General features: G+C 46.5%; 2 long non-coding RNA genes across 2 annotated transcripts; both read left to right on the top strand.

The window, feature by feature from the left end:
* Positions 1–6,234: 6,234 nt before the first annotated feature.
* LOC132250741 (uncharacterized) lies at positions 6,235–9,245 on the top strand. Its single transcript, XR_009462329.1, has 2 exons — positions 6,235–6,364; positions 7,776–9,245. It is a non-coding gene; the product is annotated as an uncharacterized LOC132250741 (long non-coding RNA).
* An 863-nt stretch (positions 9,246–10,108) lies between these two features.
* Positions 10,109–16,632, top strand: LOC132250740 (uncharacterized). Its single transcript, XR_009462328.1, has 4 exons — positions 10,109–11,178; positions 12,476–12,638; positions 13,042–13,191; positions 13,779–16,632. It is a non-coding gene; the product is annotated as an uncharacterized LOC132250740 (long non-coding RNA).
* Positions 16,633–17,653: the final 1,021 nt, after the last annotated feature.

Raw genomic sequence — 17,653 nt, 5'->3', positions numbered from 1 at the left:
TTTACTTACTTGATTCCCTTGAAATCAGTTATTCTTTCTGGGCCGTGGTAACTGTCCACATGTTGCAAACACATACACAGGCACATAAGTATATGAGTAGGGTTGTTTTCACATCCTAACAATGACATCCCAAGGCTGCAATCTCTGGCATTTCAAAAAAGGAAAGATTTTTTGGCCTTTAAATGCCACCTTAAAATAACAAGCGTTACCTCTCACCCTAGGATTGATCTTCTCTAATGGATATAGTTGGGCACAACAGAGAAGATTTGCCCTTTCAGTTCTAAGAAACTTTGGCCTGGGGAAGAGAAGTTTAGAGGAACGAATCCAGCAGGAGATCAGGTATCTCACTGAGGCAGTTGAGGAAGAGAAAGGTAAGGAAATGATTTTTGAACGTTTCTGTGGAGCTCTCTAGGCTTCCTCCTCTTTCCAGTGCAAATGAAATAACATGCCAGTACCCTGGAGCCTGCATTATGCCTGCATCTGGCTCCTTCCCAAAGCTCAGAAATATCAGAGATACAGGTCAAGACCTGGACTTGGCTCCAAAAAAATGTCAGGGTTTAGGTTTTCTATCTATCAAGTATGAAACCATACTCTGACTTGGGGTCAGCTTGCCCCCAAACTTTATGTAGGAACATGGATTTATACAACTGTCCTGCAAATGTGGCCATTAATTACACAGGTATGGATAAAGAAGTATGGATAAAACTTATCTAACCTATTATATTGTGAAAGCAGAAACCTGCATTAAAAATGCAAATGGCTTTAGAGAATCAAATAAAACTGACTTGAAGCAGCTCTGCTTGGATGTGCTGCTTAAGCAGTCCATGTTTAACAGATCTTTAGTTTTCGGGGAGGTGAGTGCAGCAAATGCTATTCACAAGGGTGGCATGGGAGGATTTGCCTTCAATGAATTGAGAAACCATCAGTGGATTTCACACCCTTCTCACCATCTTTAATTGCTTTTTCACAAAGGCTGGAAGACAGCTGATTTCTCCATTTTGGTCTTTCAAGGGAATCCTTTTGACCCCACCTTTAAAATTAACAATGCTGTTTCCAACGTTATCTGTTCCATCACTTTTGGCAACTGGTTTGAATATCACGATAGTCACTTCCAGACATTACTGCGGTTGTTTGATAAGATAGTTTACCTCCATGGAACTTTTTGGACCCAGGTACAACTCATTTGATTTCTGACGTTAGGCCCTGGAGGGACTCTTATCTCGATCTCCCTGAAGTCAATAATACAACTTCTTTTGTAGAAGCCGACTTGAGTAGGTCTGTGTTTTTCTTGGTCCCAAATGTGCTTCTATTTTGGCCTGATTGTGATGGGCAAATGATCCTTTTCTCTCGGGACTCCTCTATCTTTCTCTATCCTTATCTGTCTAGCTACCCTCTTTCTCCCATTCTCCCTGAGGAAATCCTGTCTGATTGCCCATTCTGACTTCTCCTCTCTTAGCCTTTGAGATAAGTCACCTTCACCTGCAGAAGGTGACTCACTCCTTCTTCTTCACTCATGGTTGATTGGCTAGCCTGTGTTTGATTGCTTTTGTCCCTCACCGCACAGAAGTGGGAAGCCTCTCAGCCGTTATTGGGGTTAGGAGGAAAGTAGCAACAGTCTGCTCAACATAGCCTATGGCTCTGGTGGTGACTATTGTTCCTGAATTTTGCCTCCTATCTGATAATGGCCTTGACACCCTGACTTTGACTAGTGACCATGATTACAGGCTTGGGTCTCACCTGATACTCAACTGGGACATCCTCTTGGTCCTATAAAAATCCTATACACCCTCTTTATCTTATACAAATCCACTGCCCTGCTGCTGCCCTCCCCACAGCCCAACTAGGGTGTCCTCCGATAGGACTGAAGAGATGATGGATGATTTCAACAGCCATCAGGGATGTGTAAATTGGAGAGAGGAAGAAGGAAGGATGCTGTCTCTCCCTGCTAAGTAACTCCATTCCCTCTTGTCACTTGGCGCATTAAACTCTGTATTCATGGGAGGGAGGACTCATTTGCACATGAGTCTTGAAAATGAAGGAATAAATGAATGAATGACAAAGCAGCGTTAGATCAATGGACAGCCAGTTCAGGGCCTCCGGCCACATAAAATATGATCTAGTAGGGAGCTTGAGAGAGACATGGGTTTATGACAATTTATGGCACACCTACCAAAAAGCTTGGCTCCCACCGAGTCCTACACCAGCCCACTTCCTCTGCCTAGTTGGCTGCTATATTTTCTCCTTGTCCTGAACTGCCTTCCTGATCTGCTGCTCTACTTTCTACTTCCTTCCCTTGACCTCCTACCCAATCTGCTGTTCTGCATTCTCCTTTTCTGCCCCGACTGCCACTGTGCTGCTTGTCCCCTCCCCAGTCTGCCATGTGGCACACGTTGAGGCTGCTTGTGCCACTTGTGGCATGAGTGCTGCTGGCTGGCCACCTCTGTGGTATCAGATATGAACGGCTCAGCAGTCATACCAGAAAACAAAAGGTAGATATTGATTCTAGTGCCGTGTTGCTTAGAGCAGGGCTGTGCAAAGCCTGGTCTACCTGTGACCCGTTCTTTGGCTAACTAAGCACTGGTTAAATTTTTCTTTTCTATGTAGCCTCAATCAGGACAGTATGGTACAGCGCCAAAATTAGCACAGCTTGGGATCCTGCACCGTGAATACTGCATCCTGAAGGGGTAGAAATGTAACCAGCTGAGTGCCATGCTCAGCTTGCACCCAGAGACTGTATCCAACATGCCTCATTTTTGCCTACTTTGGTCTCTAGCTATAAAGGTTTGCAGGGCCCTGGCTTGCAGCACCGGACTGGGACTTATAGAGATGCCTGGTTTCATTTCCTGGTTCTAAACCAGATGAATTGTGAGGGTGTTTGTAGATGAGCTCCAGGAGGTGTGTGTGTGCAGGGACGGGGTTAGTGAGCCGTGCTTATTAAAAGCACCGGAACCTCATGTCTATCAGTGTCCCCGCACTCAAAAATGATGGCGGGGCGCTTTGAACTAAAGCTCATCGAACCAGCTTTAGTTCAAAGCAACTCACCACCAATTTTCAGGTCGAGGACACTGATACATGTGACGCTGGAGGTTGCTGGAGCATGTTAATATCCACGTTCCAGCACATTTGATTAATTGAGTCTGCTCCATAACACATCAGTGCAGCCTCTCTGCACATCTGTAGGAGCAGACCAATGTTAACTGAGACCTTTAATGACTACACTCTCCATTGATAAAATGAGAAGGCCTCCCTTCAGGTAGATGTAGACAAAAATATTAAACTGAATAATACATTTCCCTAAAACTGCCACGTCCTTCTCTCTCTCTGTGCCCAAAGCTGTATAATTCCTTTCCCACCATAATGAAGTGGCTCCCAGGACACCATCACACCATTTTAGAAAACTGGGGAAAACTGAAATGCTTTGTGAAAGAAGAGATTGCAAAGCACAGGGAGGACTGGAATAGAGAGGACACCAGGGACTTCATTGACTGCTATCTGAAGTAAATCGCAAAGGTAAGAGATGCATGAAAAGAAAAATCCCGTGTAACAGAAAATTGAACTAGAATTCAAACAGGACTTGCCAGTTGTGTTTTATGAGTCCCTGAACCTTAGTAAGTTAACACATGAATTCTTTAGTTAGGACCTGATTTTGCACTTAAGCATGTGCTTTGCTTTGAGATAGAAGATAGCCCCCATTGGAGTCCAATAGCTCCTCAGATGCTTAAAGATAATCATCTGCTTGAATATGGTGATGAGCTGGAACCTAGAAATGTGTTAAACAGTGTTAACTGGGCTCTAGATGCAGACTCAAAACCAGCTAAGGCCAGCAGTTACTTTGCATCAAGCCCTCAGCTCTAAAATCAGCACAAACTTCATTCTCAAAATGAGGCAGTCTTCTATTTTAGGATGGTGCACTTCTAGTTTCAATTAAAGCAATCTCTTAATTTCTACACTGGACCTTTTTTTTTGCTGGAACTGAGACAACCTCCACAACCATCCGCTGGGGTCTACTGTACATGGCCATGTATCCAGAAATTCAAGGTAAAATAGTTTTAATTCGATCTCAGCAGGTGAGGCTTTTCATAGGATTTCAAATACTGCTCTATGAATTGCCCGTGCTTTCTTCCCAAAGATTTTCCCCATTCAAACATCCTTTCCTGTACTACAGTGACTTGTGCCCTCAGTTAACTAAGGCAGAAATGAAGAACAAAATGCACAGCTGCAAAAGCACCAATTAAAGGAGACCTTGTGTCTTAAGTGTGGGACTGGAGTCCCTGACATCTGATGTACCTGGCACACTCATGTTCTAGTGGACTTCTGAAATGTGGCCCATGATCAGTCTTGTCCTCAGCACTGATCTGGAAGATCCTTTTAAGTACATACAGGCAACGTGGAGTCCTTGGGCTCTTGACAAAGTGTCGAAGAAATGCTGTGCTGGAACATGCAGGAGTATTGCTTCACAGAGAAAACTGATGGGCAAGCATTTTCATTCTCAGGTTTCATATAGAACAACCCAGGGAACCTGACCCTGCTAGTTTGAACAGGAAAAAAATATGCTTGGAAAATCCCCAGCACTTAGAGTATTTGTCACCAGAAGTATCTTGTCAGGAATATATAATTAGCCCCATTGAACCGATGCAGAAACTGAAGAATGAGGAAGGATGCGACTTTCCCAGCAACTCACTCAGCAAATCAGCATATTCCAGAGCCCCCGATTTCCAAGTCCCAGCACGTTGTTTCCTCCATTGGTCTATAGATCCTCCATCGGTAAGATGGGATATTGCGTAGGCGCCAACTTTTCTCTTTGTCAGGGGAGGGGACAGCCTACACTTATGGACATGGGAAAAGTTTTCAGGTACATTTCAGGTCACAGCGCTCTTCCTGAGGAAGGCCAGGGCCCTCAGACCCCGCTTGGTACTTCTGGGATTTGATACCCCGCCATCAGTAGCAAGATTGTCATGGTATCACAAGCAATTAGCCATTTAAGATCTTACTCATACATGCTTCTCCCCTCCACCCTGTGAGGCCCCAAGCAATCATCTCAGGCTAGGGGCTGTACATTTTCTTACATAATGACATGTGCAGATGCAGAACCTGCTCTCTGAAGCTATTTCTGAAGCTTACATGGAGCTTCAAATCCTGACACTGCACCTATTGTTCAAGAGCGTGCTGGTTCTTGCACCAACACTCAACTGTTGCTCTTTCTGCAGAGAGAGTGCAAGCAGAGATCGACACGGTGATTGGCCAGTCCCGCCAGCCAGCCGTGGACGACAGAGACAACATGCCATACACCAACGCAACTGTGCATGAAATTCAAAGGATGGGCAACATTGTACCTTTTAATTTGCCGCGACTGACAACCAGCGACACAACGCTGGCTGGATTCCATCTGCCGAAGGTAACGTGGAAGGCAACATAGCCCTCTTCTCTTTATTGTGGTTTAGGAAATTAATAAAGAGGAGACAAAACTAGAGCGACACATCTAACCTTTATTACACTTCAGGGCAAGAAGGGTGTCATTCTCAATGTGCAGCAGAAGACAGGGAATATTAACTATGTCTGTCTGAATGTGAACACATTTGAGATCCTGAACTGCACTTTGCAGCCGGTCCCTAGTTGTATAAATGGGCTGAAGTCCCCTGCATCCCTATTCCCAGCAGCATGGAGGCATTTGAAGGTGAGATTAGAGTTTTCCAGCCAACGACTGCATAAACCATAATGAGAGGTGTATATGTTTGACAGCTTGCAACCAGGCTAAGAACTGGATCTGGCCGAAGCTCATTGCAGTGGTTGTTTCCTTATGCAAGATCAGCAGGGTGCAGAGTGTCTGGAGGACGCTGCTTCTTTTTCAAGATTGGAGCAGGGGAATATTCCTTTCTCAGCAGCTCTCCAAGTTTGCACTGCTTTTTCCCTGCTTCCCTGGGGCAGGGGCAGGGGCAGAGAATGGAAGCCAGAGGGGTGTGGGGGCAGCTTGAGTGATGGGGGAGCAATGGCCTGGCAGGAACCATGGGGATGCCGGTTGCACAGCCCTCATCTAAATAGTTTCAAGTTTATCAACAAAGAAACAAACACAGAAAGGCAGGAAAATGACCTTCTTATAAAACACTCCTTGTTATCTGTCATTCACGATGAAACAGAAGGTCTTGACCCTCCTTTATCCCCCCACTTTGCAAGGCACGGTTGCAAAGGACACAGAAACATGCTCCATCCTTTCCTTTCTCTTCGCAGGGTACCATTCTGATCTCCAGTTTAACAACAGTGTTGAATGACAAGAACGAGTGGGAAACTCCTGATGTCTTTAACCCTGAGCACTTTCTGCAGGATGGCCAGTTCAGGAAGAAAGAGGCTTTCCTGCCCTTCTCGGCAGGTGAGATGTGCTTGACTCTCTCCATTAGCATCAGGTTTGGACCTCTGGGATTTTAAGTTAGAAAAAGCCTGGAGTGCTTCTGGGTTATAGAAATGCTTTGGAAAATGGAAAACTTAGAAAGTGAAGCCATGGCCAAGGGGCTGAGATGCAGCTTGCTCAGTCTCGTAATGGCCAGGTGCGGGCAGTCCGGATGAGTGATTAGGTCTGAGGGCCAGGAGGTGAGCCGCAGTCAGAAGCAGAAGGCCATCCAGGCGTAGGTGACTAGTAGGGGGTGCTTGGAGGTGCACGTGCCCCCCGACGGCCGACACTGATGCCGTCAGTAGGGCTGGTGCCCCCCCGACAGGGCCGCGGCCGCAGGTGCCCCCACCCCGATTCAGGAGGCACCAGTCATTCATGCAGCCAGGTGTCATAAACACGAACCAGTGAGCACTTGCAAGCCTGAGTCCTAGTCCTTAAAATCACCCTAAATGCCTGAGGCTGTTTGCAGTAGCCAGTGTCCCGGAGAAAACTGTTCAAGACGTGTTCGGACATACAGAGCATTTTGACCCCACGTGTCTCACTCGCCAGAAACATGCCCTGACCACCCAGCCTTAGACTACCCAGGTGAGAAACAGCAAGGAGCCGCCTCTACCTCTCCTATTGAATCTTGGCCCTAGGCGGGTCCAACAGAGCAAGATATGTGGGGGGCCAGGAGGAGAACGTGCTGAAGGGAAGGTGGTTCAGTGCAGTGGGCGCTGCTCGGAAAAGGAGGGTGTCCTGGACTCTGGACTGGTCCTTGTTCCCCCCCACACCCCTGCAACCACCAGTGCTTTGGCACGAGACATCCATTGTATTCAACGGATTGGAGTGGGACAACTCCTGCTGCATCGGGGGCTGAAGACAAAACTCAAGCAGGGGCTTGAACTGACATCTCCCACTTGCTAGCAAAATATCCTCACTACCGGATCACAGACTGGGCACTCCAGAGGGCACAGTTTCCTCCTCCAGGTGGTCGAGGAGGAGCGCGTGCTAGAGGAGTCTGGTTCACTGAAATGCCCCCTGTTTGGAAAGAAATGAGGCTCTGGACTCTGGCCTGCTCCCCCCTCCACTGGGCTATTTTAACCTGCTCTCCTCTTTCCTCCCACAACTTCACTGGGGGGGGGGGGGGGGGGTTGCATTGAATTTTCACTGGATAAAATGGATTGATAGCCCCATGGGGGACTGGAACAGTGGTCGAGGGTGGGAAATGTAGCACTAACCTAGGGAGAAGAGATTCACGTGGGAAACAAACACAGTCTCTTCATCTTCACAGTCATGAAACAAGAGCAATACTCATTCTGCTATGGCAAATTAAAGCCTCACTTGTCATTGAGCCCAACATCCCTTTCTAACAATCCTTTGGCTGATGCACCCAATGTTGCTGTGATTTCAGGGAAAAGGGTTTGCCTGGGAGAGACGCTGGCTAGAATGGAGTTGTTCCTGTTCTTCACCGCCCTTTTCCAGAGGTTCACGTTCCAGGCACCGAAGGACATGAAGCTCAACCTCCAGGTCAAAATGGGACTCACCACAAGTCCTCATCCATACAAGATCTGTGCTCTGCCGCGCTAGGGAGAGCTGGCAAGATTTTGCCCCATTTCTCAGAATTGCTGAGCTTTATGGTAGGTGATGCTTTGAGCACTGTGCACACATCCCCAAATGTCTCTGCCTCCTCCATTCCTGTGTCCCATTGAAGTACAGCTAATGGGATGGCTACAGCTGAAAGAACGGATCCACTGGCTCGCAGACCTACTGCAATCAGGTAGCCCAGGACTTCAGACTGTCTTTGAGAGCTGCATTTTTCATGCCTTTTTTTTTTCAAAAGAAGCAAATTTTTGTTTCATTCAAATGTGTTTGTGAAGTATTCAGCTTTTTAATTAAAACTTTTTCATAGCTTCATAGATTGTAAGGCTGGAAGAAACCTCGGAGGATCATCAGGTCCAGCCCTTCCAAATTCTCTCTTAGAAAATTTAATCCCAGGGATCAGAAATAAGCAGGCATCTACTTATTTCACATTTTCTGCTCATAGAAGTCTGGGAGGGAGACTTAAAAGAGGGAGAGAAAGTGAGAAAATCAAGAAAAAAAATCTAGATTCAATATTTTTCTATATTCGGATGGGAACTATTTTCATTTTTGTGAAAAATATTTGTTTAAAAAGCTGATGAGGAAAAACCCATGCCTAAGCCACCTTGTCTCTCTTCTGCCCTCCACTCCTCTCACATTTCTACTACTGAAAAATGGACTTTGAGCTCACTAAGCAGTGCTAGTCAGCATGGGCTGAAAACAACTGCAATGAGAAACTTGATTCCCGGCTTTAAAACAACATAGCAGCACAAGTGAAATCCCTTGATGGCCTGGCATTGAATTGTTAATTGCTGTCCTGAGTTCAAATGACCAGTGTTTTGTTTTAGCTATTTAAAATGAAATGAGTTAACTTAGGTTAGCTCAAGTTAGAAAACACATCTTCTAACTTGGGTTAGAAAACACATCTTTTATTCATAGTGTAGCCATAGCAAGGAAGACTAAGTTGAGGTATTGTTCAAACAGCTTTTCTTGTATGTCTTCTTTAATATTTTATTTGCTTTTATAAGTTAATTTGTCTTTTATTGTAAGCTTACATTCTCATACAGTTACTTGCATGAGTAATTGCAGAGAAAAGTGCATCTACTCCACTCTGCCAAACTTCCACGGGGCGACTCCATACGAGCCTGCATAATCTGTTGCGTGAAACCATCTGGTCGGCTGCACCTGATGGAGATTGTCCCTTAATTAGAGAGCTGCTAGCTTTCTAGTAAAATAGAGACCACGGGTCTACCAAGGCTCCCTATTACTCCACAATAAAGTTCATAGTTAAGTTCTTTTCATTCACATACACCTGCTTTTATTCAACCCAGTGATCACTACAGAGCCTGTGTGTGCATATGTGTATGTTCAAATGCTCCAAGTCATGGGTGTAGGGGGCACAACAACACATGCATGGGGGAAGGTGAACCCCCAGCAATACAGAGTGAACATCTCTGCAAAGCACGGCATCTCCATGGCTAGTTGGGCTGTGGCCTCTCATTCAGATGAGGAATGAAGTGCTGGTTTAAGCATTTACTTAACTTCACACAATGCTCCATGGAGTTCAGTGTTTAGAGTTAAGCATGTGCTTAAGCATCTGACTCTGGATGTTTTCCTGATCTGGGGCTTCAGCATGCCAGTTCTGTGAGACAGGGACTGCCATTTCCCCTATATGTGTACAGCATCTGGGTATAAGGACCCTCATGCAGTCAGCCTCAGGCCACTGCTGCAAGATAGTATATCATTTTCAATACAGTAGTATTGTATGACAGTATAGATTGTAAATAATGCCATGATATAAGTGCAAATGCTAATGATGATGATTATATAATATTGTGGGCAATCCCGAAATAAAAGACCGAAAGCAGGTGGCTTTTGTGATCCAGCACTCACAAGGAAGTGATAGGGATTCACAGCACAGGGAGCTTGGACAAAAAAAAGATGAAGGACTTGCTCCTGTAGCCTAGGAGTCCTGTTTGTCCATGGTAGTGCAAGGGGAAGAAGTGAACTCACTGCACAGAAAAGGGGTGCCTTGATTCAGAGGTGAAGCCACGGGTGGGACGCTAGACTCCTTAGAGTTCGCTGGTGTAAGCCAGAAGAGTGCCCCGGTACGGTGAGAACGCCAAGTCAGGGAGATGCCTGCAGGGAATTATTTTTGACTGATCCTGTACAGCTTTGGGGCTGACCGCAGTATGGTGTCATTGCTTTGAGAAATCACGCATCACGTTGCGCCTCCCACCTGTTCTCACTCAGTCAAGCCTGGAAATGGGGTACAGAAACCATTCCTCTTTTCTGGCTGTTGGGTCTGCGGGGAGGACCAGGGGGTGCTTGAGCATGTTTGCCATGGGGAGCCCCCAGGATGCAATGCAAAGAGCTCCCTTGAGATCACGGAAGCTAAAAGCACTCAGATCCAGCACTCTCGTGGGAAACATAAGCACAGACGTGTGGGGAGGGGGCAGTGGAGAAGCATTCCCAGGGCTGCGTACAGGACAGTGGTGAAATTACAGCCACAAACTTCACCTTGACACCTACTATAACAAGATCCTTCCCCTCCCTTGCTATGCATTTGTAAGAGATCTGGTTTTACTGGATTGTTTTTTAAGACACAGGCTGGCGAAGAGGAATGAAGAATCTGCCCAAAGCCAATGCAAATGTTGAGATGAGGGGCGGGGAAATGGGGACCCAGAAGGGAGAACCAGGCCAGCTGTCTGGCAGAGGCAGGGCTAGCAGGGCTCCTTGGCTGTCACCTTGCTGGGAACATCTCGTGTGCTTGCTAATCCTGTTCATTTTGTTTGTAACCTTTACTCTCCTCCCATTGTAAGGGGGCGGGTAGGCTTGTTGCTCCTGCTCTCCCATTTCGTTTCGCAACCACTTCCACTTTCTGTGCAAGTGGCTGCTGGTGGTGGAGATGCAGCTGCAGTTTCTCTCCCCTTTGGCCGTTCTCTGGGAGAATGTGTCCTTCCGGACCTTCGCGGCGTTCACGGTTGTGGGGCTGCTGATCGCTGATTGTATGAAGAGGAGCCGTCCAGCAAATTTCCCTCCAGGACCACTGCCCCTTCCATTCCTGGGTCACATATTCCATCTGGACTTCAAGCAGCCTCATCTCTCCATGAAGAAGGTCAGAGGTGACAGGAGAGGGATTTGTTTTCAAAAGTAATAGGCAACAGGGTGTGGTGAGCCACAAAGTCTTGCAGCAGGCGGTGAAGCGTTCCTGGTCCAGCTCTTGAGAAAACCAGGTGAGCCAGCTCTAGACTGCTCTGAACTGGCATTTACTGATAGCCCCCATGAGCCACTGCAATGACCTGGGGTTGTTATAGTGCAGGAAATCCAGGGCACACTTTTTCCTTGGCCAAGATGTGGTGGCATCCATTGCAGATCCTCTTCCCCAGCGGAAATCCTCAAGAAGCAGGATGCACCAAGGCTGCATCTGTTGGTGATGGGGAATGGTTCAAAACTAACTTGGCATTACCAGGAAATTCAGATCTCTATGTTGGGGATGGCAGGGTGTCAGGTCAGATGGGAACTAAGAGTTTGGAAGGTGTTGGAGGGATCTGAGAGACATTCAGGGTTTTTTTTTAAAAGGGTACAGAAAGTCAGGCCAGGCAGTGGGAAGCCCACAAGTACTTGACAGGTAAGAAGCTGCTCATAGAGGGTTGTTAAGCCTAGAAAGACTGGGGTTGAGATGCTCGGCCAGTTTAGAAGGGTTTGCAAGGGATAGGTGAGACTGGGAAGACTGAGAAGGGATTTTCAACAGCACATGGGCTTGTTATAATTGAATTACAAGACTTTAAGAAAGCCTCTGAGGTATGTGGTGGCAAGAACTTGTAGGGAAGTTGTGCAAGAACAGCAAGGCAAGGCATGTATGATGGGAGGTGATAAGTCAGAAGATCCCAAGAAGAGTTGACCCAGAGGTCCCAGCGGGGCATAAAAGTTGATTTGCGAGGCTCATAGCTTCGCTGCTCTTCATCAAGGGTCACAGAGGAAACACAGCTTTTAGTCCTGGTCATGGAGGAGCTGAACAGTTTACCATCTGCAAAATGTGAATCTAAAGATACCAGTGCCTCTGGCACACTAGGAGCCTGCCCTGTTTAAACTAGAATACTTGATTGCTTCACCAGAGGAAGTAGTTTTGAAGAGAAACATGTTCCGGTTGGCAGTGCTATCAGGCAGAAAGGAGTCTGTTCCTCTTAAATGCATCTGATTGTCAATAAATACTAGTTAGTATTTGGGCCATTTTACTTTGATATTCTTTTTCTTTAGGAAAAGACCCAACATGATCATAAAAGTTTAATGTTTGTTGAACTGTTACCAAACTCTGTTTGTACCCGTCAAATACCCATGAAATCTTCTTGTGAGTTCTTGAGCGCAAACGGGCAGTTTTCAAATAGCACAGTCCTTCAGTACTATTGCAGTAAATATAATTAATACTGATTTTTTTGGGCGGGGGGGGGAAGACATTGTGTCAATGTCCCAAATGCTCATTAAGAAGCAAGTTTAGCAGGAACAATATCACATAATCTTTTTTTTTTCCAGCTTGCTGAAAAATATGGCAACATTTTCAGCCTGCAGCTTGGTTACAAGATGCTTGTGACTGTGAATGGGTTGCAGCTGGTGAAGGAAGCACTTGTTCATCAGGGTGAAAACTTTGCAGATTGTCCCCAGATCCCCATTATGTTGGAGGTCCGCGGTAGCTTGGGTGAGTTTACTCTTCAGGACAGAGGTGTTGGTTGTAGCCGTGTTGGTCTAAGGACATAGGATGACAAAGATCCTTGGGTAAATCTGATATCTTTTATTAGACCAGCTAAAATAGTTGGAAAAATTCTTCTTACGCCAGACCCTCAAAGATATTGATGTACCCGGTTCCCACTGAAATCAGGTATTGTACTGAGCTGCCTTCACTGTCCCACGTTCTTCAAGCACATGCAGAGGTGTAAGGAAATGGGCAGACTTGTTTTTACATCCCAACGGTAATATCCCAGGATCTGTTTCTCTGGGAAAAGAACCAGTCCTTGCTAAGTTTTCCAAGAAAAAAGGGAGTGTTATGACTTTCTAACCTTTTAATGTCACCACAAAGTAATAGGAGTGACCTCTCACGACAGGACTCGTCTCTGCTAATGGGTATAGCTGGAAATAACAGAGACGATTTGCCCTATCAACTCTGAGAAACTTTGGCCTGGGGAAGAGAAGCTTAGAGGAGCGCATACAACAGGAGATCGGGTACTTCATTGAGGCAGTTGAGGAAGAGAAAGGTAAGAGAGAGATGCTTGAAGTTTTCTTTTAAGATCTGACTAGCTGCGATGAGCACGAGATTACATGCGAGGAATATTAAACTGTGTCTGAATCTGGCTCTGCTAAAACTCAGAAATATCAGAGACTCGGGTAGCAAACTGGATTTGGATCCAGAAATCAGCAACATTTGGAAAATTGGCAATTTTTGGATTTTCTTTCTATCAGGAATGGAACTGCATCCTGATTTGGGGTCTGCTTGCCCCCAGCCTCCACATAGAAAAGTGGGTTTACATGACAGCCCTACAATTTTTCCCATTAATTATCCAGGGGAAGAAGTATAGATAAAATCTACCTAAGCTATTATGAAGGCAGAAACCTGTGTGAAAAAAACTAATGGTTTTAGAAAATTCAAATAAAGCTGGCTTGAAGTAGCTGCTTGGATGCGTTACCTGCTCAGCCCGTGTGTTTAACAGATCCTCACCAAGGTTGCATGTGGGATGCGTGCAAAGAGTGGAGTTCACACCGAGCAATCACACCCTCTCAACACCTTCTTTCTCTTCCACAAAGGCTGGGAGAGAGCTGATTTCTTTCTTTTGGTGTTTTCCAGGGAATCCTTTTGATCCCCACTTTAAAATTAACAACGCCGTTTCCAACGTTATACGTTCCATCACTTTTGGCAGCCGGTTTGAGTATCACAACAGGCACGTCCAGAAGCTGCTGCAGTTGGTGGGTGAGACGCTGTACCTCCATGGAACTGTTTGGACCCAGGTATAACTTGGAAATCAACTGAAATCAACCCTAACACTTCTTGGGATGGTTACAGTGGAGGCAGACTTGAGTAGGTCAGCACCGTTCTTGTTCCTTGATTCATTTCTGCTTTGGCCAGATCAAGGTGTTCAGATGCTCTTTCTCCTCGGTACTTCTCTGCATTCTCAAGATCCCCCCTTTATGCTCCTTCTCCACCACGGGATCCTATCTGACCTCCAGTTTTATATTTGGGATGCGTCACCCTCAATTGCAGACACCTCAACCTCTCTTCCTTCACCTGTGGCTGAATGGCCAGCCTGTGCTTGACTCCGGCTGATCCACCCCACACAGCAAGTAGGACAGCTCCCAGTCGTCCCAGCAGCGATGCTGCCTATAGTGTCCTGTTGCTGGGAGAGGAAAGAAAGGCTAGTGGTTAGTGTGGGGTTGTGCAGATGCCCCATGTGAACTGTGACACTTCCTTCAGCTGCCCGGGCTCTTGTTAGAAGAGTACCTGTAGGCAGCCTGCGGTTGCATTATATTGTCTGCCTCTCCCAGCCAGATACCAAAAGTACAGCAGCCTCAGCTGGGACAAGACAGTATCGTGCCATACTGTCAGTGTGGGATCATGCATAGTTTCATAGTAGTTTCATAGGAGCTAGGGTCAGGAGGGACCTGAACAGATCATCGATCCTGACCCCCTGCCACAGGCAGGAATGAATGCTGGGTTCACAAGACTCCAGACAGGTGATCGTCCAACCTCCTGTTGAATTTGCCCAAGGTAGGGGCGAGGACCACTTCCCTGGGAAGCTGGTTCCAGATTTTGGCCACCCTAACTGTAAAATATTGCCTTCTGATCTCTAACCTAAAGCTATTCTCCATCAGCTTGTTACCATTGTTCCTCATCACCCCAGGTGGTGCTGGGGAGAAAAGGGCTTTGCCTATTTACTGTTGATCTCCCCTGATGAGCTTGTAGGCAGCCACCAGGTCCCCCCTCCCTCTGAAGAAGAAAATCTTTCATGCAAAGAAACCTCCAGTGGGCATATGTGAGGCTAGAATATAGAGAAGAGGACATTCAGGAGTTGCTATAATTTAAATGAAGACAGAAGGTGCTATAAGTCAGGGAGGCAGGGGTGGGGATCGAGTATTATAGCCATGATAATCCAGGGAATGTACAAGACACAAAGGGGTTTTGGACGGTCTTCTATTGGGCAAGCTGAATAACTGAGAGATTGGTTAGACAAGCTTTTGGGCACATAAAAGTACCTTTCTGCAGGTCTTCAGGGTAGTTTGTACTGAAAAGCTTGTGTAACATCTCTCCCAACTATACATTTGGTCCAATAAAAGATAGCACAAAAAAACTCTCACGTCTCAGTGTAATATTTGGCTTTGCTTCTGATAATGTTGATTATCTTCTTTGAATTAACTCTGTGGAAAAACCAGGCCCATAAATCACATCTTTCAATAGTTCAGACACTAGAAAAAGACAAAGACCAATACTGTTACTAGCATAATACTGCTGTTGGTAGTGACAGTGGTCAGACTCTAAATGTAAGCGTTCAGTTCATTTACTCAAAGATGTTGCACAGGGAAGGGCAGTTCAGGGTTCATTCACATAGCCTTACCACTCTGCTTTGATTGTGTCTAGAAGCAGCTACCTGTAATTAAAAACTCCTTTAAGACTATCAACTCATTTGATGAGGAGCACTCCGAACATCATGGTAGCATTGTTTATAAATGAAGGCATTCACCAAGGTTTTAAAGGACATTGCCATATGAATATTCTTGGAGTAGACCATAACTCTCCATTTTCAATCATTTCATCCTGTTAGGACTGCTATTGTTCATCAGCTGCCCTTTCTCTCCCTTTCAGGAAAGGTGGCTGGAACAGAGATCTTCATTTTCTTCACTGTTCCAACTCAGAAATTCACATCCCAAGCTCTGGACAACGTAAAATTATCTTCTGAATTCACAACCACCCATTCTGGCTTTCTGATATTTCTCACTTTCAAGGATCAGGAAGATTTTATTGCTTTCTTCCCTTTTGCATTTAACTCTTGCTTTGCAATCAGAAAAGCTCCCATTCCCTTTCCCAACACAATCTTAATTTTTAAAACTTTTTTCCTAGTATTTTATGCTGGGAGTTTCCTAGCAACCAATGTGTGGATTATAAGAAACCTTTGCTCTTGTGGTCAGCCTTGGAAGCAGTACTGGGAATATCTCCCATCTCAGAGTGCCCATTAGTGGGAGGAGCCTGCTCCCCACTTCCCCCTGGCCCCTGATAAGAAGTAGCTTTTATTTGGTGCTGCTGACCTCAAATGTACAAGATAGCAGGAATTGCAAGCTTTGTATTAGGGCTGAGCAAAGTATAGTCTATGGGTGAATCTCCCAATCGGCACTGATTCTCCGAATCCAAATCAGCCGAATCGAATCGGGACAGTGATTCGAATCCCCAAATAGAATCACTGTCCCTCCAAATCAGCTGAATCCAAATCTGAAGTGAATACTTGCTGCTTCGCATGTGCTTACTTTGTATGCTATACAACTGGCTTGTCCAACGTAAGGCCCGCGGGCCGCCATGCGACCCACCAAGCCGTTTTCTGAGGCCCAAGGTGCTGCAATGGTAAATGAAAGTAAACACTGTTTGCTTTCATTCCCACCCCTTTTCCTGCCCCCAGCCCCTCAGCAGGTGACCGGCGAGCATGGACTACGAGACAGTTGGCTGCCCTGTGACTGCTGACCCTCTCCCTGGGGGAAGCAGGGCCCCTCTCTTGGCTCCCCCGACCGCAGCCATCAAGGCTGGGGTGGGTGAGCTTGCCCCAGGTGGGTCCCAGGGCCTGGGCTGAGGCCCCTCTCCCATGCCCATCATGCAGCTCCTTTAAGCCCTACGCTGGGGGTGGTCCGCACTGCATCAGCAGGAAAAGGGTGGTGTGGGGTAGGACGGTGAGGTCCAGTGTAGGGATGAGCAGGCGAGCGTGAAACATGGCTGCCTGGCTGTCATTGGGACCGTGTCCCCAGGTTGGATGCTGAAGAACCTGCACGGGGGTGCCACACGCGTGCGTGCACTCGTGAGGAGGAAGCACAAGGTCACACTCGCACCTTCCTCCTCCTCCTCCATGGGAGCTGGGGATGAGGAGGGAGGTGGGCTGTGTGCGCGTGGCCGTGTGTGAAGACCAGGCTTCTCATCCCTGATGGAGCCAGGCAGTGTCCTGAGGCGCTGCTTCTCCTCCTCCTCCTCCTCCTCCTCCTCACTGTTGCTGCTGGAGGCCAACAGCCGGCTGCTCCTCCACGGCTTCCTCTACCTGGTGCTGTACGCCCAGGTGTCCCAGGGCAAGCCTGCATTACGCTTCGTTCATTCATTGAGAAGTGAGTAGCAGCGGAAGTGCTTATTTTAGTTAAGAATTTGGTATTATTACATTGTTGCTTTTATATTGTTTTTATTTGGGATTTTAAACCACATTTCCAGACCCATTTCATTGTCATTTCCTGCAACTTCATTGGTGTCAAAGGTCACATGACATCACTTTCTGATGTGATACCGCTTCCTGTGAGGTCTTTGAATATGGCTCGCTGGCCCAGTGGGTGATAAAAAGTTCATGATCCAGCCCCATGTTCAAAAAGGTTGGACATCACTACTATAGAAGATGAAAGGGCACACAGGCCCAGTAGGGCTTCTAGGATTTGTAGATGCATTGGGAGAGTACCTGCAGTAGGGAATGTAATTCTTAATGCATCATG

Source organism: Alligator mississippiensis, chromosome 5 (genome assembly GCF_030867095.1).
Source record: "Alligator mississippiensis isolate rAllMis1 chromosome 5, rAllMis1, whole genome shotgun sequence".
Classification (NCBI taxonomy): domain Eukaryota; kingdom Metazoa; phylum Chordata; order Crocodylia; family Alligatoridae; genus Alligator; species Alligator mississippiensis.
This window is presented reverse-complemented; position numbering and strand designations above follow the sequence as displayed.